Genomic DNA, 23,865 nt, shown 5'->3' on the forward strand with positions numbered 1-23,865 from the left:
CCCCTCTTCCCCTTGTCCTCCCAGCAATTGGGCTGAATCCTTCCGCCTCCCCTTCCACAGGAGGGACGGAAGCATTATTGGCCCCCAGATTTTGATCCCCTCGATCATTTCCTAACCTTCTGCGAGGTGCAACCAATAATTCAACATCATCATCTTCAAATTCACATTTAAAACACCGTTTACCAACATCACAAGCTGAGCAACCTTTTCCAAATTCTTATCAGGTTCCTGCCCCTTTAACGCCATTACCGCAGAACTAGGTGAAACCAATTCACATTGCTTTTGCCATTCCGGATGATTTCGCAGTGTGAAAAACAAATCCACATATGCCATGTCATTCCATTTACCTTCTCTTTTACAAAATAACATTAGTTGCAAAATTGTATTATACTGCAACGTCCCATTTTTCGGCCACTTTTCCCCATTTTCTAAAGTATACAGTGGCCACCAGTGATTACAATATTCAATTAACTGTTTCCGAGTCAGAGGATCAATATTTCCCAAATCCTTCCAGTGTTCCAGAATGCATCCCAGTGGTGTTTTTCATGGGATTGATTTTTTACTCGGAAAAGTACCCATCTCCCAGGGACTCAGTGGTTGTGATTGTGCACTATCACAAGCACTAGTCAGAGGGGCCCTAACCCGTGTTAGAACTCCCTCAAGGATTTCTCTTGGTGCGGGCCTGTCCCACCACGGTGGTAAGAGAAATCTCAACCTTGGAGGCTTCCCCTCCCCCGTGGGCCCTGCTCCACAGGCTTTCGCCTAGCAGAGACTTTTACCTGAGACGTCTCCCTAGCCCAACTCTGCGCAGCTTTCACCGCGCCTTACAAGCAGGCCTCCCGTGCTCCTAGTGTGGGCCTGTCCCAATGCGGGCCTGTCCCGGAGAGCCACGGGGCTCCTTGAATATCCAAATCAAATAAGAATGCCTTTACCTCTCCCAGGGGTCTTGCTCAGAGCTCTTCGGTCCGGGGATCGGAGGTTCTCCCTGAGAATTCCCCGGTGCCGGCTGGAGGTCCTGCGATCCCATGGATCCGTCGAGGTTCAAAAGCAGTGTCCCATCTGGGTCGCCAGAAACTGTCACCGAAATCCAGGAATAAACCTCGTAACACCAATGTAGTGTTAAAAGGCAGGCATTCTTTATTGCAGCGCTGGATGCACGGGGGATAGCTCCACCCAACGTGCATGCCAGGTGATCACCAACACACAGGTTATGTAGGATCAAAACATACATATTCATTATTTTCCCGAGAAAAGGTGATTCTATGATAATCATTTCTAGGATTCATTTCCATATTCTCCTCCCCATCACGCATGCTCAGTGATTTGAGTGGGTGGTCCTCAGGGGTCTCTGGTGGTCGTCAGTGGTCTTGCACTCGTGTTCGCTGGGTGACCCCCTTCATGCAGGCATGCGCAGTATCCTTGTTGTGCAGGTACATCTGCACCTGTCCTTACTTCATAAGATTGATATTCCCGGGCCTATTGTCCGGTTGGGTAGGGACTGTACAAAAAACATAGCAGCATTGTATCTTGACACGGTCATCTTGCCACTTGCCATGGTTAGTTAGCTTCATTACCTATTACCTTGGTTACAAACTAATTATCTCAACCTGATTCTATAGTTTCTATTTCACGGCCCCTATCCTACGGTTACAATTATAAAGTCCGTAGTTGAAATGTGTGAAACATGCTGTTGTGGTTTAGGCCCAGCCAGCAGCTGAGCGCCACGTGGCTGCTTGCTCACCCCTCCCCCAGCAGGATGGGGAGGAGAAGTATAACAAAAGGCTTGGGTCAAGATAAGGACAGGGAGAGATCACTCACTAATTATTGTTACGAGCAAAACAGACTGAACTGAGAGGGGGAATTCATCTAACTTATTACTAGGCAAAACAGAGTAGAGGAATGAGAAATAAAATCAAGTCTTAAAACACTTCCCCCCACCCCTCCCATCTTCCCGGGCTCAATTTCACTCCCGGCTTCAACCTCTGCCCCCCCCCCTCCCCCAGCGGCACGGGGGGGGGAGGGAATGGGGGTTGCAGTCAGTGCAGCACACGTTGTCTCTGCCACTTCTTCATCCTCAGGGGGAGGACTCCTCTCATCGTTCCCCTGCTCCAGCATGGAGTCTCTCCCATGGGAGACAGGCCTTCATGAACTGCTGCAGCGTGGGTCTCTTCCATGGGGTGCAGACCTTCAGGAGCAGACTGCTCCAGTGTGGGTCCCCCACGGGGTCACAAGTCCTGCCAACAAACCTGCTCTGGCGTGGGGTCCTCTCTCCACGGATCCACAGGTCCTGCCAGGAGCTTGCTCCAGCATGGGCTTCCCACGGGGCCACAGCCTCCTTCAGATGTCTCCACCTGCTCCAATGTGGGGTCCTCCATGGGCTGCAGGTGGAATCTCTACACCCCCTCATCCTTCCTCCATGGGCTGCAGGGGAACAGCCTGCTTCACCATGGTCTTCACCACAGGCTGCAGGGGGATCTCTGCTCCGGTGCCTGGAGCACGTCCTCCCCCTCCTTCTTCACTGACCCTGGTGTCTGCAGAGTTTCTCACATCTTCTCACTCTCTCTCCAGCTGCAAAAAGCCCTCTCTAGCTGTTTTTGTCTTTCTTAAATATGTTATCACAGAGGTGCTGATTGGCTTGGCCTTGGCCAGCGGCGGGTCCGTCTTGGAGCCGGCTGGCCTTGGCTCTATCAGACACAGGGGAAGCTTCTAGCAGCTTCTCACAGAAGCTACCCCTGTAGCCCCCCCGCTACCAAAACCTTGCCACGCCAACCCAACACATGGATAAAAGCAGCGCTACCACCCCGAAACACACTCACAGTCAGCATAAATAAGTAACGCAGCCTATAACCACAGAAGGGCTTTGGCTGTGCATGTTAACTGCTATTTCTTGCTCTATCTGCATCCCTTAGCCTCTTTATAAAGTCACGGGGGAATGTGCAGAGCTATGAAGATTAAGGCCAGAGGGTTGAAATACCTATATATAAGTTCCTATACTCCTGCTATCAACAGAGATACTGTGAATACACTTAAAGTCAAGAGCCACCTTAGCTCATCCTGATGCAGAAACAGAGAAGCAGGATTCAGTTGCCTAAATCTCAGAACTAAGCGCTCTTTGAGAGACCCTCAGGCAACCGAAATGCTAACATGGGGCTAGCAGATGTGCTGGGGTTTACAGAAAATTCAGGAACTAAAGCATCTGCAATGGCACCAGATGGTCCTGCTTAGGCAACTGCAACATGCCATTAGCAGCTAGATGACTGAGCCGTTTTCTGGTTTCACTGACTGTACTGGCTAGACATTCAATGACAGGAGCGGGGGCACTCAGTGTCACAGCGCTTAAGTGTAGGTGCCTTAATCTGAAACTAAATTCTGCCAAAAGCAACTGGAATTTTTCTTCTGTGCGTAACTGTAAGGATCATAAAAACTCCAGCTGTTCCACAGTCTTCTCATGTTTCTATCCAGCCATGGCTAGCAAACCCATAAATGTTGACATTTATTTCAGTCCATACATACACTAATATAAAGATATAAAGTTGAGAAGTTCCAAATTCATCCATTTAATTTAGATTTAAAATAACTTTAAAATCTGCTTCACTCCACCAAAAGCAAAAACATTCAGAACTTGCTTTTTTTTTTTTTAAAACAAGTGACACAATTTCTTTTTTTAATCCAGAGAAGCCCCTTTCAAAACACAAGATGACTTTTTTCCATAGGTATGAAAACCAAAGCACAGTGCTATGTTCTTCGAAGAAAAGAATAACATCAATATATCACATATATACCACTGGAAAAGAGATAAACCTCCTAATGGCCAGTCCCTGCTCCCTTAGGCTAAAAGAAACCAAGTTACCATCTTCTGAGACTTCAGAGAGTTATAATGAATTTGCAGATTCTAAAGAATTTTAGAGACAGAATAAAGCAAGAATTTTCCTTTGACTTGAATTCAAAGTTAACCGAGACATCTACTGTGCCATTTCCTTTTTCTTCCTCAAAAAAGTGTCTTTCTGCAACAGATTTGAAGGCTAAGATAATTTGCAAGTTTCTTACTGTGTGAGACTGTTCTATTTGATCAAGGTGCTCCATATCTGCACCTTAACACAGCATTCACCTTTGTTAAATACCTGCTGCAGAGTTCTAAAAATATGAAGTCACTGAAGACTGTATATCCCTTTTAGTGCCCTAATGATGTTAGGAATAGATTCTCCTTCACGTTCAGCACAAAGGGGGTGAAAACCACCTAGATTTTTCAGTTATAGTCTGCCACAGCTGCAGTAGGAAGGGAGAGAAGAGACTCTTGGCAGATGCAAAACCCATGATACCCAGCTGGTATGGGATTTAGACACATATGCAATGCATATGCACAGTTGCACTTTATTAAGTCCCTCAGTCAGTCTTAGTATAGGCACAGTTCTGTGCTAGCATGGCCACACAGCTCCGGGACCAGAGCTGCATAAAAATGCAGTAGTATCCCTTGTTACTATTGCCAGCAGGTATAAAGAGATCCTACATTAGAACCAGTGCTGACCTGGAGAACTGGGATATGAACCTAATTCTCATTCTTCTAAGAGAATACATTAGGTGTGAGAAAATTTGGGTCACAAACATTTGCTGCTTAGATTTGATTAAATAGTATGTGAAACTGCAAGCTTAGCAGACTCTCCCAATCTTGTATTACAACACTGCCAGGCAACATGAAAAACTGGTAGATTAATAGATCTATTTATAAATTCATGTAAATCTTCCTCCACAAAACAAACATGCTTTTCCCATCTGAATAAAACTATTTCTATAGTCCCACAAGCACAGTCTAAGATACAACCTTTCCATAAACCAGAAATTAATATAAGAGTATACATCTGGCCTCTGTCCCCATTCTCCTCACCCACGAACAGCAGTGGAAAAACTTCCACTTTCAAGGATAATGAAACACTTCAAGAGATTATCGGGGAAGATCATAGCTTTAACTGGAAGTTAAAAAAACATTTGGCTGGAATGGCCTATGTCTACTTCTCTTGCCATAGCAGAGATAAAGACCAAAAATTCCCATGCTCCATCTTTACCTTTCCAAAATTTTATCAGGAGAGAAGTACCTAAGGGAATAAATCCACCAAATACTAGAGATGATCTGAAGGATAAAAATACCAGGTGCATGCACTTTTAAGAAGTAACCAAAAGAGTCCTTTATTATTAGCTCAACATCCAGGCTCCTTCATTTTTTGGATTGAGCAATTCGGTGGAAGAAAATGGACATTGCTCACCTGAAAATTTTAAAAGCTATAGGAAAGATGATTTGAAAGCCTCAAGTAAAACACAGACTCAAAAAAAAAATCTTATTGAAACAAGTGTTGTCAGGGAACCCACTGAACTCTAGAGTCTAGATAACAATTTAGCCTTAGGCATCAAGAGAATTTTCTCCTTTTGGCAGAAATATTTGTCATTGTCCCCAAAATGCTATTTAAGAAAAGTTATTCCTACATGACAGACTTCAGACAAGGATAGCTACTAATCAAATCCTGACAATAGGGGGAAAACCCCACAGCTTTCTATTCCAGAAATTTGGGATATTTCAGTGGGAGGTGTTTTAGCTTTTAACAAGTCTGATTTCATGTCTCAAAACAAATTGATAAGTCAAGGCTTGAAGTTTTCAGAAACCAATAGCCAGGTCAAATAAAAACAACATTTATTTTTCCTTTTAAGTGTAACCATACCTTTAATTTTATGAGATTATTTTATTTTTTTAAAATGTCAGTTCTCAAAACAAGAGGAGAACCCATCTATTAGCTGTTTATACAATACAAAGTGACTTTTGAAATAAGAGGTTTGGGTTTTAACTGATTAGTTCTGATCTTCCCAATACATGAAAAAGAACCTAATTAGCTCCATTCATTTAATTTTCAGGTTTGCCAGTACTGCATATAAACTATTTGGAGCTATCATCATGAAGTTTCATCCTGTGGAACATTTAAAATTTCAAAACATCTCGATCAGTCTCAGTTCTGCAAGAGCTCACTTTCCCAAACCTACTTTGCCACCCAAGTTGGCATGACAGGGTCTAAGAAAAGTCATGCTTATTTACACAGGTTACTTTCAAATTCTTATGCTGTTATTAAGGGTGCTTCCTTAATAGGTCTCAACTCTTTTGTAGGTTTCTTTGCACATTCAGGTTCTACAGCTTTTGTTTGTTCTTCACATTTCACAGTTAGCCCAGTGATGCTGTAAAATGAATGAATATTAAGTGTATAAATAGCAGATAAGTAGTGAGGAGAATACCATTATATTATCAAGTCTGCTTACTCACAGACCTAAGTTCCAACCCATCTGTTAGACTGGATGAACACAATTCATGATCTTGCCTAAAAGAAAGGAAAAAAAGAAAGAAAAAAAAAGCCTACTCCATTTCAAATTGAATTACGTACTTTAGCTGACTTCATTATAGCTCTTCATTTCTCTGCTAGAGAGGCTGCTAGCAGGTGAATTGGAAGCAGTCCAAATGCAGCACAGAGCAGTTAAGAATTCAATGTACCATTACATTTCACAGAACATGAGGTCTTGCTTTTTATAAGATAAACCAGAGCACGGAGCTGCAGCCTAACAGGCAGCTTTGAGATACTTCACAGCTCTTTTTGAAACAAAAATCTTGGGAAGCCTGACTCATCCATTAATCTTTCGAAGCAAAGAAATTCAACACCATCCAGCAGGCTGGGATTTTTTTTAATCATAGAATCATAGAATGGTTTCGGTTGGAAGGGACCTCAAAGATCATCTAGTTCCAACACGCCTGCCATGGGCAGGGACACCCTCCACTAGACCATGTTGCCCAAAGCCTCATCCAACCTGGCCTTGAACACTTCCAGGGAGGGGGCATCCACAACCTCTCTGGGCAACCTGTTCCAGTGCCTCACCACCCTCACAGTAAAGAATTTCTTCCTATCATCTCATCTAAATCGACCCTCCTTCAGCTTAAACCCATTACCCCTTGTCCTGTCACTACACTCCCTGATAAACAGTCCCTCTCCAGATTTTTTTGTAGGCCCCCTTCAGGTACTGGAAGGCCGCAATAAGGTCTGCCCCGGAGCCTTCTCTTCTCCAGGCTGAACAATCCCAACTCTCTCAGCCTGTCCTCATAGGAGAGGTGCTCCAGACCTCTGATCATCTTCGTGGCCCTCCTCTGGACTCCCTCCAACAGCTCCATGACTCTCCTGTACTGGGGCCCCCAGAGCTGGACGCAGTACTCCAGGTGGGGTCTCACAAGAGCGGAGTAGAGGGGCAGGATCACCTCCCTCGACCTGCTGGTCACACCTCTTTTGATGCAGCCCAGGACACGGTTGGCTTTCTGGGCTGCAAGCGCACACTGCTGGCTCATGTTGAGCTTCTTATCAATCAATACCCCCAAGTCCTTCTCCTCGGGGCTGCTCTCAATCCATTCCTTGCCCAGCCTATAGTCGTGCTTGGGATTGCGCTGACCCACGTGCAGGACCTCGCACTTGGCCTTGTTGAACTTCATGCGGTTCACATGGGCCCACCTCTCCAGCCTGTCAAGGTCCCTCTGTCACCGAAATTTGGGAATGAAAGAAAACTCCTTAACACCAATTTAGCATGAAGAAGCAGGCATTTCCTTTTATTGCAGCGCTGAGTGTTAGGAGGATAGTTCCTCTAATCAGGCACACCTAATGCTGGTTCTCTTGTCATATTTATACACAAATGTTACAAAGATTACAAAGTGGTACACTCCCTGTTACAATAATTGGTTCATATTTCTTTGCCTAATATGCAAACTAGAACGCATGCTTGGTTCCTTTCTCCGCCTCTATCTTTTGAGTAGTTGGTATAATTTGGGTAGGGGGCTTATGGGTCGGTGGTCGTGGAGACTGTCGCATAAAAGGGTACAAGTCTGATGTGTGGCTGAGGGAGGCCCTCCCGTTGAGTCACGAGGTTCAGAAAGGACCCCCTTGTTTTCTAAACTCCTTCTCAGAGAGGAGCCTAGGTGCGGCTAAGTCCAGTCTTAGTCCCAGACTTGGTCAACGGTTTATGTCTAAAGGATTATGTGTGTAGCCACTTATCAGAGTCAACCTTTGCCTGTCAGAGCCCCACTAAGGACTTTCACTGAAACAGTTTCGCAAAGTTGAAAAGAAAAATAGGTAATTTATTGAGGCAACAGATATAAAAAGTTCGGAATTGCCGTTGATAAATGCACTTACTGCAACAATTTTGAGCTCAAGTTAATAGTTCAGCGCTTTTGTTAATGATAGTTTTCCCGGGGTAACATCCGACATAATCGGAGGCGCAAGTCTTACCAAAGAGGCGTCCCTGCTTGGGGAGGAGAGAGGTCCAGGCCCGTCGACCCGTCCGGATAGTTGGAGTTCTCGTCCTCAGAAAAGAGGATTCTAAATGCCAGATTTATCCTTTTGGCGAGGTGGGACTAAGTCAGGTATTGTGTGTCAATTGGCCCTTAACAAGGCTTGTTGTGCAGTTGATCGGGGCTGGTGGGGGGAAGTGGCGGAGAACAAAGGCGTTCAGTACAGAGGAGCGGTGGTCTGTTTAATTTTACCAAAGTAAGGTCAAGCTGTGAAGGCTCCCCCTCACCCCAGGCGTCACTTAGTTGATTGAGGAGCAGACCCGTCAGGCGCTGCATCTTGTTAAGATGAACAAATTGCTCATCTCCTGCCCCTGTTCAGGTCCAGTGCTTATCAGTGCAAGATAAGCAAGTTGCTCAATCCCTGCTCTCGCCCAAGCTGGACTCCCCCAGGGCCCCTTCTGCTGGGTCATAATGGCCCTGTATTCGGCACCAACAAGCCTGGACAAGTCCGGCACCCCACAGGAGGAATTGGAGGAGTGGGACGTGTGACCTCTTATTAAAACAGAGAGGCACACGGGTCTGCAAGGTGGGAACCCGCGAACCATAGTCTGCAAGATTCCCTGGTCAGGAACCGAACTCAGCAAATTGCAAGCAAAGTTCTCGTGAAAACCTGGAGAGACGGAAACGGAATATTTGTGGAGAGTCTCTCTAACGGGGGGGGGGCGGTGTGGGGGTGTGTGTGATTGGATGCTGTTGAGCAATGACGAAGCGAGAGGGTTTTGGGGTCCGGGAGTGGTTCTGACTGATGGACCGCAGGGCAACCAGCCATTACCATCCCGAGTGGCTTATTGGGCTGGGAGTGTGGACCCCAAAGAGCGGGGGAACCTATTACCATTAAAATAAAGGGATTGTCGGAGCTAGCCAAAGGAGTGCAAAAAGCCGCTTGTATTCAGGCAACGTATGAAAGAGGGCAGCAAGGGATACCTATGGCTGCACCAGTACACCCTAGCGACCTGAGACCTCTTATTAGGGGATTGCCGGATGCTTTGAAAATACATGTTCAATCCCTGAGAGAAAGGATTCAGAGAGCCATTGAGCAAAATCGGCAATACCCTCAGAACCACACACATACCCCCCCCCGACACCACACACACACACACACCCGCGCACGTTTTGACTTGGGCGGAGACGTTACACAATATAGTGATTTATGGGCGCGAGATGGTATGGACTGATCCCGGGGGTGGCGCCGAGGGGAACAGGAGGGTCCGACGAGCCGATCGCAAACCCCACCCTGAGCAGCCTCCGCGCCGGGAACCGGAGCCTTTCCGGGGCAGGTCGGACCGGACTTGCGATTCAGAAAGAAATAGCCTTTGGCGAAAGGCATTAGCACTAGGAGTACCCCGAACAATGCTGCATGGGCAACCCACGGCTCAGATCCGGAAACTGGTGGAATTGCTAGAGGGGAAGATTAAGGAACAACAGGAGGCGCCGGCAACCGCGCCCGGCCCTGGAAAGGAACCTTAACCCTTGCGCGCCTCTGCGAGAGGAGTTGCAAGAGTTAAAAACCTAGAAGCCGCGGTTTGGGGTTCGGGCCGCCCACTCCGCATGGTGAATTCCTGCCAATGGTCCGCTGACAGGGAACCTTGCATCCATATTCCTGTGGGTCCAAGACGGCTAAGTTCACAATTTTTAATTGTTACAGGAGCCCAAATTAGCGTTTTGAATAAGCAACAGACTGAGAAATTGGGAATTAAACCCTCAAGAAAAGCTATAAATATAATAGGTGTAACAGGTACAGCAGAAAAATGTCCTTCAGCTCAGATTCAACTTTGGCTACCTGGGGAGAAAAGAATGACAGCTGTGGAAGTGGCCCTAAGCCCTCATAAGGAAAATATATTGGGATTTGATGTATTAGCTGGCAGGCAGTGGTGCCTACCTAATGGCAAGATAGGGAGTTTTGGAAGTCAATGGGCAAAAGCTGCCCATGTTAGAACCCTGCAGCTTGCACCCGCACTACCACAATCTAAAGTAACCCGTGTTTCTCAATACCCTTTGCCAACTGCAGCAAAATGGCATTACAGATGTAATTAACGATCTTGAAAAAAAGACAAATCATAAGTTGCACCCACTCACCATACAATTCTCCAGTTTGGCCAGTCCATAAGCCTGACAGACAGTGGCATCTAACAATTGATTATAGGAAATTGAATAGTAATACTCCACCCTTAACTGCTGCTGTCCAGAGTATAACATCAGTGGTGAAGGCAATCCAGGCAGCATGTCCACTTTAGATGTTAAAGACATGTTCTTTACAATACCCCTGAGAGAAGAGGATAAACCCCAATTTGCTTTCACTTGGGAAGGAGTGCAGTACACCTTTAACCGACTGCCTCAAGGATATAAACACTCTCCTACCATTGCCCACAATGCCTTAGCTAAACTTCTTGATACCATAGAAGTGCCATCAGACATCCGCATATATCAATATATAGATGATATTCTAGTTGGAGGAGTGTTTTGGATTTCCGTGGCAAGGTTTTGGTAGCAGGGGGGCTACAGGGGTGGCTTCTGCTAGAAGCTGCTAGAAGCTTCCCCTGTGTCTGACAGAGCCAATGCCAGCCAGCTCCAAGACAGACCTGCCGCTGGCCAAGGCCAAGCCAATCAGCGCCTCTGTGATAACATATTTAAGAAGGAAAAAAAACAACCTAGAGAGAGCTTTTGCAGCTGGAGAGAGGAGTGAGAAGATGTGAGAACATCTGCAGACACCAAGGTCAGTGAAGAAGGAGGGGGAGGAGGTGCTCCAGGTGCCAGAGCAGAGATCCCCCTGCAGCCCATGGTGAAGACCATGGTGAAGCAGGCTGTCCCCCTGCAGCCCATGGAGGAAGGATGAGGGGGTGTAGAGATCCCCCTGCAGCCTGTGGAGGACCCCACGCCGGAGCAGGTGGAGACACCTGAAGGAGGCTGTGACCCCGTGGGAAGCCCGCGCTGGAGCAAGCTCCTGGCAGGACCTGTGCATCCGTGAAGAGAGGAGCCCATGCCAGAGCAGGTTTGCTGGCAGGACTTGTGACCGCATGGGGGACCCACGCTGGAGCAGTTTGCTCCTGAAGGTCTGCACCCCATGGAAGAGACCCACGCTGGAGCAGTTCGTGAAGGTCTGCACCCCGTGGGAGAGACCCACGCTGGAGCAGTTTGTGAAGGACTGTCCCCCGTGGGAGGGACTCCATGCTGGAGCAGGGGAAGAGTGTGAGGAATCCTCCCCCTGAGAATGTAGAAGCGGCAGAAACAACATGTGATGAACTGACCGTAACCCCCATTCCCTGCCCCCCTGTGCCGCTGAGGGGGGCGGAGGTTGAAGCCGGTAGTGAAGTTGAGCCCAGGAAGATGGGAGGGGTGGGGGGAGGTGTTTTAAGATTTGATTTTATTTCTCATTCCTCTACTCTGTTTTGCTTAGTAATAAATTAGATGAATTCCCTCTCTAAGTTCGGTCTGTTTTGCTCGTGATGATAATTAGTGAGTGATCTCTCCCTGTCCTTATCTTGACCCACAAGCTTTTCATTATACTTTTTCTCTCCTGTCTAGTGAAGGAGGGGGAGTGATAGAGCAGCTCTGGTGGGCACCTGGTCCTCAGCCAGGGTCAACCCACCACATCCTCTAAGTTCAGTCTGTTTTGCCTGTGATGATAATTGGCGAGTGATCTCTCCCTGTCCTTATATCGACCCACAAGCCTTTCGTTATACCTTTTCTCCCCTGTCTATTGAAGGAGGGGGAGTGATAGAGCAGCTCTGGTGGGCACCTGGCCCCCAGCCAGTGTCAATGCACCACACCACAGTACAGAAGTTGTATGCCTACCTAGGAGTTAGTCAGTTACTGCAATTGAGAGAGGGCCCAGTTAAGGTCTCTATGTTCCAACAACCTGTTAATCCAGATCCAGTCTTGTTAGGCCAACCTTATAAACCTTCCCCGATCAAAGAGGCACCTGAACTATCTGCAAACTCGGATACACAGGGACTATGGTTCACTGATGCATCTGCCTGCCAAACAGGATCAAAGTGGCAACATAAAGCAGCAGCATTGGAAATTGGTACCAGGAAAATGGTTACAGAGGAGGGAGAAGGTAGCACACAGGTGGGAGAATTGCGTGCTCTCGTGCTGGCAGCAGAGAACGGTGCCACCACCATCTATACTGATTCTTATGCAACCTATAAGGGTGCCACAGAGTGGATATGCCAATGGGAATCCAGTGGGTGGGAAGTGGGCCATACAAAGGTCTGGAGAACTAGGGACTGGCAACGATTGTTAGAAATAGGCAGATCACGACCCCTAAAGGTGGGATGGGTGAAAGGCCATGCAAGGAATGGAACCCCTGCTGCAAAATGGAACCAACAGGTAGATCATCTAGCCCAAATCAGGGTAATTAATAATGAAAAGGAGGACTGGAAATGGTTAGCTGAATGGCTACACATTAAGCGAGGCCATTCAGGAAAGACAGGCCTCTATTACAAATGTCGGTCTCGAGGATGGCCAGCGTCTATGAAAATATGTGAAGCAATTCTTATGGCCTGTCCACAATGCCAAATAAGGCTCAAGGCTGGCCAGCCACTCAAATCAAGCCCTTGCCCAGCTGTCCTGGTTTTGGCTAGGATAGAGTTAATTTTCATAAGGAGCCAGGACAGGTGAGCCAAGCTGGCCAGGGGGCTATTCCATACCATGTGACCTCACGTCATGCTCACCATAAAAGGGGTCTAGTCAGGGAGGGGTGGGTTCAACGCGGTTCTGGGACGGTCTGAGTGTGGGCTGAGCGTCTGGTTGGTCAGTCCTCGGATAGGTAAATTGCTTTCTGTTATCACCCATTGTGAACATTCCATTATCAGTACTGTTGTTGACTGTTTCCCTCTCCCTTGCCATCCCAGTAAACTGTCCTTATCCCAACCAACGAGGTTTTGCCTTTGTCTTTCCCATTCTCCTCCCCATCCTGCCAGGGGAGGGGTGAGCGAGCGGTTGCATGGTGCTCAGCTGCCGGCTGGGGCTAAACCACATCACCAGCAAATGAGGCAAAGCTCTTTGGAGCATCTGGCAAATTGATTATGTCGGGCCCTTGAGACCTTCACATGGAAGGAAATATATTTTGATAGGAGTAGAGGTGGTATCAGGATTAACCATGGCCACAGCTGTTGGCACAGCCACAGGAGATCAGACAGTTCAAGTGCTGCAAGAATGGTTTGGTATTTTGCCCATTCCTGAATGTATGCAGAGTGACAATGGGTCAGATTTCACAGCCACAGTGGCACAAGACTAGAGAAGAAGGGGAGAGAAGGTACCAAATGGGTGTTTCACACACCATATTATCCCCAGGCCGATGGGATAGTTGAGCGAACCAATGGTTTGGTTAAAAGACACACTGATGTCTCGCGCCATAACTGGGACATACGATTGCCACAAGCAGTCTTCACTGTTAATAACCGATGGGGAAATTACGGAAGCCCAAAGATTTGAGCATTTTGTCCCACGGGACCATTGATGGGTGATGCCCCCATACCTGATGATCAAAAGGACCAGTTCCCACTGAGGACATGCACAGGCCAACCTGTTGTGGTGAAACTACCTTCTGTTGGCATTGTACTCATGACCCTGGCAAAACCAAGAGGCTTATATGCCTGGGAAGCCCTAGACGGGAGCAGAAAGACCCACCATATTAGTACTCAGTGGATAATCCCTGATTTTTAACCCTGAAACCCGGTTCAAAGAACCGAGGCTCAATTTATTTTTTTTTTGTGCTTTCTTACAGGACAATGAAGAAGAGGGCTGTTCTGCTGCTGCTCCTACTAGCAATAGTAATACTGGCTGATGTGGACAGCAATGACCTGGATGACAACATGGTAGCAAAAATCATGATAGGGTTTGCCTGAATGATGAATCTAACCTCAGTGATGGTTTTTCTACCTACCCCCACGTCAGCGGAAGACCCCTTACCGATTTTTGTGCAAGACATTAACATATCACTTGCTCTTGAGCTCACATGGAAGCAATATAACAATTATAGCTGGTATTTCAAAAGACCTGAAGGCAAAGGTTACACTTATGTTGTCTATAGTTGGTCACCAGGTGCATTAAATGTGAGCTCGGTCTGGGATGCAAGATGCAATTATAGTCTCCAACCCCCTATTAACACCACGAGGTGGAGTGTGAACGGCACTGTACCATGTCCCTATATTTTATGGGGAGCTACTGAATATAATACTCGATGGAGTGCTGACGATCAGTCTCTACAATATACAAAACCGTTAAACGCCTCATGGTGTATTAAACACCCTGAAAGGGATAGTAATGAGTATCCCAGCATATGTAATGGAAACTCATTTCACTGTCCTCTCAACTGCACGTGGGCTAGTCATACCTATATGCCTAGTTGGGATGGGAACAAGGATAAGATACCCCCAGCGAGGAAATCTCCTCTCTGCAACTGCCAAGTAGAAATCGGATGCAAAGACATCAACAACATGCCATTCCTATGGCTATACCCTCCCATTAAGAGAGCTCAAACGCAGGGCTATTTCTGCAGTAATACCAATTACTCACAACCCTCTGTCTTACAGATACAGATTCACAGATTGGTAGGGGTTAGAAGGGACTTCTAGAGATCATCTAGTCCAACCCCCCCCTGCTAGAGCAGGATCACTTAGAGCATGTTCCACAGGATTGCGTCCAGGCAGATTTTGAATATCTCCAGAGAAGGAGACTCCATAACCTTTCTGGGAAGCCTGTTCCAGTGCCCTGTCACCCTCAAAGTGAAGAAGTTTTTCCTCATTTTCAGACAGAACTTCCTGTGTTCCACTTTGTGCCCATTGCCCCTTGTCCTCTCACTGGGCACCATTGAGAAGAGTCTGGCCCCTTCCTCTAGAAACTCGTTGTTTAGATATTTATAGGCATTAATAAGATCCCCTCTCAGTCTTCTCTTCTCCAGGCTAAACAGACCCAGCTCTCCCAGCTTTTCCTCATAAGAGAGATGCTCCAGTCCCCTAATCATCTTCGTAGCCCTCTGCTGGACTCCCTCCAGTAGTTCCCTGTCTGTCTTGAAACTGGGGAGCCCAGAAACTGGACACAATATTCCAGATGTGGCCTCACCGGGGCAGAGTAGAGGGGGAGGATAACCTCCCTCAACCTGCTGGCCACACTCTTCTTAATTCACCCCAGGATACCGTTGTCTCAGATTGTAGTAAGGAAAGGCTATTGTCCCCCTATTTACTAACCATACCAGGTTCATGCCAAACGGTCCACTGTCCTTGCACCCCAACTTAGTATGGGCATGCTCTGACAGTCACCTATATTCCCGACTACATTCAACTATTCCTGGGCTAGCCTGTACACTGGCCGTGCTCTCCCTCTGTCCCATTTATCGGGAAGGGCCCATCCCACACCAGTGGTGGGACCGTAGACCAAGGGATTTACAGAAAGGATGGCAAGAAGCCCCAACACGAATTGGGTGGTGGATGGAATCATTATTTGGAGAAGGAATTGCCCCAGTATGAAACCGACAAGCCATTTTGGATCTAGGCCTAAAACTATTGGCTTTAGCCAACACCACATCTGACAGTCTGAAGCTTTTAAACGATCAATTACAACATACCAGTAAAATGACCATTCAAAACCGAGCTGGTTTAGACCTGATGCTGTTAAAGGAGAAAGGCGTATGTGGAGTTCTGAACTTGTCAATGGATGACTGTTGCGTCCACATCCCCAATGTAGCAATACCACTTCAAGACCAAATCAACCAGATGAAGAAAGTAGCCAAAGATTCAGAAGTGATCATTGCTGGACTAGGAATGAGCTGGCTGGGGAAACTTTTTGACATGTTTGGATTTTCTCTTGCTGGATGGCTAACCAGTCTCCTTCAGTCTTTGATAATGATTGTAGTTATAATTGTTGTAATCTGTGTTTATAATAAGTTGTATTAAGCGCATGATAGTAAGATCTGTGTCAGTTGTAAAATATACTCCCTTACAACCTGTTCATGTAAATGATATCCCAATATAGCCATAGAACAATGGAGAAACGATGATCCACAATGAGCATTAAGACTCACCAAGACTGTGCTCCCTTTTAACATTGGAGGGAAGAGGTGACTCTACCACCACTCCAAGGAAACCAATCAAATCATGACTGTGGTCACGGGGTGGATTGTGTGGCAGATACACCTGCCTCAACAAAGCCCGCAGGAAAATCCTCCTGCCACAGTTTGAATTATGCCTGCAGGGCAGTGGCCGTTTCAGTTGATGGGAGATAAAGCTGAGGTCTTCTCAATGGTGCCCAGTGAGAGGACAAGGGGCAATGGGCACAAAGTGGAACACAGGAAGTTCTGTCTGAAAATGAGGAAAAACTTCTTCACTTTGAGGGTGACAGGGCACTGGAACAGGCTTCCCAGAAAGGTTATGGAGTCTCCTTCTCTGGAGATATTCAAAATCTGCCTGGACGCAATCCTGTGGAACATGCTCTAAGTGATCCTGCTCTAGCAGGGGGGGTTGGACTAGATGATCTCTAGAAGTCCCTTCTAACCCCTACCATTCTGTGAACCTGTGAATCTGTGACATCCTGAACCCGTGGATTGTTAATGTCTGTTGGAGCCAGAGTGGTTTCAGTTAAAACAAAACTTAGTTTTTTCCCCTTTCATCTTGTAAAATAAATCTTTTTGTTTGTTTACTGCACTGGCCTAATTTGTGAGGTTCCGTGACAAGATGTTAAACAGTAACAATATATATATTGGGTTTTTTATATATATATATTTAGGCAAGATCCCAAAGGCTGAGGAATTTCCTGCTTTGAGTGATTATTAGAGCATTATTTTTATACATTCACCCTTCCTCCAAACCCTCAGCTTAGATCCTCAAACACCGCGTTATTTGCCAGCCACCCACCTAACTGCTCTCCTACTTATCAGTAGGAAGACAGCAAAGAGGATGCATTTGGCCAAATTCACTGTCATCTGAACACAAGGACATTACTGGGCACCTGCTGGACTCTCAAACTGTCTGGTCTGTGACACAGTGACAGGAGAAACTCTGCTCTGTGCCATGCCACAATACAGAGCCCTTCTGAAATCCAGGACACCAACAGTTCAACTAATTCACATGTAAACATCTGAAAAACAAGGTAAGGCCCTGCACAAAACTAATCCTGGCATTCTAGCTAGCACTAGTTGCAGAGAATGTCAGCAAAGAGGGAAAGGGAAGGGATTTTTGGTGGTGTTGGAGGTGGGTTTGGAATAGGATAAACTCAAGGACGGAGGGAGGCGAGTTCACATCTTAAAACTTCATTCCTCCTGTCCACTCCAGTCTCTTGCCATCCTCCTCATTGCAACAAACCTCTCATCTTTTCTGGATGATTCCCCACCCCCAGGTACTTCTGCTTTGGGTTCCCACCCATTACCTTGCCTCTGTATTGCTGCAGTGAGATGGTACATCTATAGTTCACTGCTGACCTGGACCATGGAAAGAACGAACTGAAGCTTGTATTCAAAACCTGGCTTTGGTGTAGCGAGAAACTGCTCTCAAACACCTGGAATACAGATTAAGATACATTGAACTTCTTTTTTATTTTGGTAAGATTCCTCCAGTAAATAAGAACATCAAAACCAAGAACACAGGAGAGAAACAACAGTTAAAGCCATGAATTGTTCAATTCGTCTGTGTGGACGTTTCTATTCTTTCTGAGATTTGAAGGCTTGTCTCACCAGTGTTCAAGTGCTTGCTCTGTTTTCTGCATTACTTATGATGTTCACTCAACATACAATTATTACTCAGCTCCCCACGCATTTGGGGACATAGAGGAACAGAAATGGAGAAGGTCAATAGAAGAAGGTTTGGAGAAGAGGACTGAAGACCTATTTACAGTGATACAGATGGATTCTAACCAATTACGGTCTGTCTTACACTTGGCTTGATTCTCCATTGCACAACACAGTGAAAAACAAGAAGTGACAACATGGGGACAAAGGAGAAAGGCTGCTTTGACAAATGGCATTAAGATATAGTGTATTATTCCTCAGGAAAAAACCAACACCACAAACTGACACTGACAGAACAGCAGTTGTAAACTGGCAGAGCACAGTCTGTGGAAAATTATTAGAAAAACTTGCTTAGATTTACATGCGTGGTGCTCTCTAGAAAGGGAAGGACCAGCTAAAGTTGTATCACAATTAACTTCTTGATCAAAAGCAGGACAAGACTGGAAGGGAAACCAACATCCTGTCGTGTTTTTACCCCAGCCGGCAGCTGAGCACCACGCAGCCACTCGTTCACTCCCCCCCAGGTGGGATGGGGGAGAGAATTGGAAGAGTGAAAGTGAGAAAACTCGTGGGTTGAGATAAAGACAGTTTAATAGGTAAAGCAAAAGCCATGCGCACAAGCAAAGCAAAGCAAGGAATTCATTCACCACTTCCCATGGGCAGGCAGGTGTTCAGCCATCTCCAGGAAAGCAGGGCTCCGTCATGTGTAACGGTTACTAGGGAAGACAAATGCCATTGCTCCGAACGCCGCCGCCCCCCCCCTCTCTTCCCCCAAGCTCCTTATAAACTGAGCATGATGTCATCCCGCTGGCAGGGCAGTGCAAGAAGCAGAAAAGCCCTTGGCCCCGTGTAAACACTGCTCAACAATAAGTCCATAGAACAAAAACATCTCTGTATTATCAATGCTGTCTCCAGCACAAATCTAAAACGTATCCCCACACTAGCTACTATGAAGAAAATCAATCCTCTCAGCTGAAAACCAGGACAATCCCAAAGAATCTTTTGATACCAGAGGTAACACAATCACTAAACAAGCCTCATTTGCATCTAAACAATTTCCAGGAGCTAACGTAAACTTAACACAAAGGGTTTTCCTAAATTAAAAAAGTAAATTACAAAAGGAAGGCAGAACTCCAGTGATAATTGAAGAACTTCCATTCTTACAAACACACAAGATTCTGCAACATCTAAATTGAAAAGGAACAAGACATTTCTAGACACATTTTAGGAGGCCATTTCCTAATGGAAATGTGAAGGGCCACATTCAGAAAAAAACTTCTGCACAACTCATCTCTCTACCAGCTAAGACTAGTTCAACTTCCGAAATGAGCAGAGTATCAGGGTGATTCAGTCAACCCCACGCGTTATGACTGCCTCTGTTAAGAAAAAAAGGAGGGTAATTGTCATAGGTGAGTCCCTTCTGAGGGGAACAGAGGGCCCAATATGCCGACCAGACCCATCCCACAGGGAAGTCTGCTGCCTCCCTGGGACCTGGATTAGAGATGTTACCAGGAAACTCCCTGTTCTGCTATGGCCCTCTGATTGTTACCCGCTGTTGGTTATGCAGGTTGGCAGTGATGAAGTTGCAGAGAGAAGTCCAAAAGTGATCAAAAGGGACTTCAGGGCACTGGGGCGATTGGTTGAAGGATCAGGAGCACAGGTAGTGTTTTCCTCAATCCCATCAGTGGCAGGGAAGAATACTGAATCATAGAATCATAGAATGGTTTGGGTTGGAAGGGACCTCAAAGATTATCTAGTTCCAACCCCCCTGCTATGGGCAGGGACACCCTCCACTAGACCACGTTGCCCAAAGCCTCATCCAACCTGGTCTTAAACACTTCCAGGGAGGGGGCATCCACAACCTCTCTGGGCAACCTGTTCCAGTGCCTCACCACTCTCACAGTAAAGAATTTCTTCCGAACATCTCATCTAAATCGACCCTCCTTCAGCTTAACCCATTACCCCTTGTCCTGTCACTACACTCCCTGATAAACAGTCCCTCACCATCTTTCCTGTAGGCCCCCTTCAGGTACTGGAAGGCTGCAATTAGGTCTCCCCGGAGCCTTCTCTTCTCCAGGCTGAACAACCCCACCTCTCTCAGCCTGTCCTGTCGCGTGAAAGGGTACAAGTCTGATGTGTGGCTGAGGGAGGCCCTCCCGTTGAGTCACGAGGTTCAGAAAGGACCCCCTTGTTTTCTAAACTCCTTCTCAGAGAGGAGCCTAGGTGCGGCTAGGTCCAGTCTTAGTCCCAGACTTGGTCAACGGTTTCTGTCTAAAGGTTATGTGTTGTAGCCACTTATCAGAGTCAACGTTTGCCTGTCAGAGCCCCACTAAGGACTTTCACTGAAACAAAGTTTTGCAAAGTTGAAAGAAAATAGGTAATTTATTGAGGCAACAGATATAAAAAGTTCAGAATTGCCGTTGATAAATGCACTAACTGCAACAATTTTGAGCTCAAGTTAATAGTTCAGCGCTTTTGTTAATGACAGTTTTCCCGGGGTAACATCCGACATAATCGGAGGCGCAAGTCTTACCAAAGAGGCGTCCCTGCTTGGGGAGGAGAGAGAGGTCCAGGCCCGTCGACCCGTCCAGATAGTTGGAGTTCTCGTCCTCAGAAAAGAGGATTCTAAATGCCAGATTTATCCTTTTGGCGAGGTGGGACTAAGTCAGGTATTGTGTGTCGATTGGCCCTTAACAAGGCTTGTTGTGCAGTTGATGGGGGCTGGGGGGGGAAGTGGCAGAGAACAAAGGCGTTCAGTATAGAGGAGTGGTGGTCTGTTTAGTTTTACCAAAGTAACGTGGAGCTGTGAAGGCTCCCCCTCACCCCAGGCATCACTTAGTTGATTAAGGAGCAGACCCGTCAGGTGCCCGCATCTTGTGAAGATGAACAAATTGCTCATCTCCTGCCCCTGTTCAGGTCCAGTGCTTATCAGTGCAAGATAAGCAAGTTGCTCAATCCCTGCTCTCGCCCAAGCTGGACTCCCCCAGGGCCCCTTCTGCTGGGTCATAATGGCCCTCTATTCGGCACCAACAAGCCTGGACAAGTCCGGCATCCCACATTATCCACCCCGTGACTTTAGTCACAACTCGCCAAGAGGAACATCATATAATTTGGATTTAGGCGGGTTGAGGGATCCATCTCTCTCTGCCGTGTTTTCATTCTCATAATTTTCAATAGGTGATGGTATTAAAAGGACATATTCAGTATCACAGACTTGAAGCATCCTGACTAGTGCAGTTACAGCTCTAGTTATCATAGTTTTCACACATGACAATCCAATTCCAACAATAACAATCATTATGATAAACTTTAATGCATACTGGATTAGATTCTGAATCCATCCACTCATTTTTAATCCAAACCAACTGAAAACTTTTGAAATCCACCCAGTCCACTGCCAGTCTCCTTGTTTCATTTTCTCACGGAGTTTGCGGGTCTGGTCTGCAATTTTTCTCATCTCATCCATCGCTTCGTGCAAGGTAACAGACACATTTGGGATTGAAACACAACAAGTTTCATCGGGATAGGTGTTATTTAGCCACCCACAAACGCCGTTCTCCTTCAGTAGTAGTATATCCAAGGCCAATCGATTTTGTAAGGTCATCTGTGAGGTTGCTTGTAGCTGGGTGTTGCTAGCCTCGATGGCAGTTCGTGTCCAATTAGCAAGAGTCTCTACTTGCCACGTTAGATTTTCTATATAAAGTCAATTGTTAACTATTACTGTCCAGTGACCCCAGAATGCTTTCATGGCTAAATTTATCCTCATTCCCAGTGCATAATAACTTGGCCATGACGTGGGGGGTAATACGTTTCTCTTTGTTCTGTACCCTCTTACTTTCGTCAATGATTGAGTGTAGTTAAAAGCTGTTGTAGGACATAAACTTGGAAGTCCTAAAGTGCATTCCAACCCATCCCAATAGGGTTGAATGTAATCCGATATCAGTCCATCAGAACATACCCATATGGTATCAGGTGGTGCAGGTAACATTAGAGTGGTACACGTACTGTTTTCTACTACGCTACGCGTGGAGTGTCCATTCCTATAATGTCTCGTAGGGATTCTACATTTACCAGAATTGTACACTGACCAGACAGTGATGTTTCCAGGCGTCACCTCCTTTTTACAGTCTGGTGCTGGCCCAGGGATTGGAGCACTATAATTATGGCACAGACATATACTTCTTAAAGCATGATAGAGGTCTGAGGCAAACCATACCCATAGATAATCATCAATATTGGAGCAATTTATTTTGTTGGTACAATTCCATAACCTGTCTGGTCCCAATGGCGTGGTATATTGGGGTCTCCTCACCCATTGTTCAAAACGTTTTTTGTGGTCAGTGGTGGTCCATATGCAAGATAAATTATTAGATTGTGGGCCACAGTCAGATCCATACTTAGAGGGAAACTCAATACACCATTCAGCTTCTACTGGGACATTATATTGGAATGTAATAGGCAAACCCCAGAACGGCCGAGGAGGCTGATTAAGCCAAGGTACCTCAGTGCAACTGACATTTGCAGGTACATTGTTATTATCAGCTGCTCTGCGTGGGTTTATCCAAGGATTCTGTGGCCAATATTGCATAGTGCAATTGGTACCCCATATATTGCTAAGGTTAAGGCCCAAGGGATATGTATAGTTTAAAGAAGTAGTATTTTCTACATTCATCCATGTTAAGTCTTGTATTAGAGTGTCATTTCTTTTCCACAGATCAGACAGTGCTCCACTTAGGTCAAGAGGAATCACCATAAAAGGGAGTCCCTCCGCAGGGGTTGTTGGCATCATTAAGCAAGTAGTACCCTGAGTCCACTCCATCATCCTAAAAAATCCTTGCATTAGCTTAAAAGCAGTGTTGTCCTGTAACATCTCTAAGGTTCTTTTACTTCTTCGATCATAGTCTCTATGGATCGCACACACAATTACTATACCTAACACGTACATATATATTAAACTTATCCTAAAACTACTTACATATAATAAGCTCATAATCAAAACTTTGGTTGCCACTTAACAGTAAATAGTACAAACACAGTTAAGCCTGGAATATATTCCAAACCAACATTTTACTAAACACACAACTTATTTCAACTATGGCCCCAAACAATATCACAGTTTTGTTAACCATGGCCATATTAAAACTTTGGTTTCCAGATAAGTATGAGAATTAGAAATAGAAATATGCAACAAATAAAAATCAGTAGCCCTTGGGGGCATTCTAGATTGGTGTAGGGGAGTCCGTGATCCCAGGTGCAATTTCCTGTCATTCGGAGTACCTGTGAACACAAAAGAAGTGCTTGGTCTTGATTTGACCGGCAGATATTAGGTTAGAAGGTGGGTACTATCCACCTAGTGCTGATCTGATGGAGTTTTCCAGAACTGTCTTTTGCTTCCCAAGCATAAAGATTCTTTGGAGTTGTTAGTACCATTGCCACTGGCCCAATGTGAGGCATTTTAACCAGCACAGGCTGGCCTGCATAAAAGCCAGCAGGGTATTCCCCAGGTTTTACATCTGCCTTTGGCACTAAAGTTGTGGCAGAAGCGCAAAAAGCTTTCATCTTTGGGCAACCGTCTCTGCTCCATCTATTGTTTAATTGATAGATGGCACTGGACAGTCGTAGATGCCATCCAGATTCATGAGTTTTAGCAAATCGCTTGACCAAGCCATTTGTTCGCTCCACAATACCATTGGCTTGGGGGTAGTAAGGAGTATGGAATACCCACCGGATGCCTTCTTCCTTTGCCCAGTCTTGTACTACTGTAGCTGAAAAATGTGACCCGTTATCA

At 46.1% G+C, this 23,865-nt stretch overlaps 1 long non-coding RNA gene across 1 annotated transcript in view; it reads left to right on the forward strand.

Moving 5' to 3' along the window:
• LOC142599268 (uncharacterized) overlaps positions 1-14,372 on the forward strand; it is a 30,527-nt gene extending 16,155 nt beyond the window's left edge. Inside the window, exon 2 of the long non-coding RNA XR_012832898.1 lies at positions 14,085-14,372. This is a non-coding gene — a long non-coding RNA (uncharacterized LOC142599268). The remainder of the gene's footprint in view (positions 1-14,084) is intronic.
• The last annotated feature ends 9,493 nt before the right edge of the window (positions 14,373-23,865 follow it).

Source organism: Balearica regulorum, chromosome W, assembly GCF_011004875.1.
Source record: "Balearica regulorum gibbericeps isolate bBalReg1 chromosome W, bBalReg1.pri, whole genome shotgun sequence".
Lineage (NCBI taxonomy): Eukaryota > Metazoa > Chordata > Aves > Gruiformes > Gruidae > Balearica > Balearica regulorum.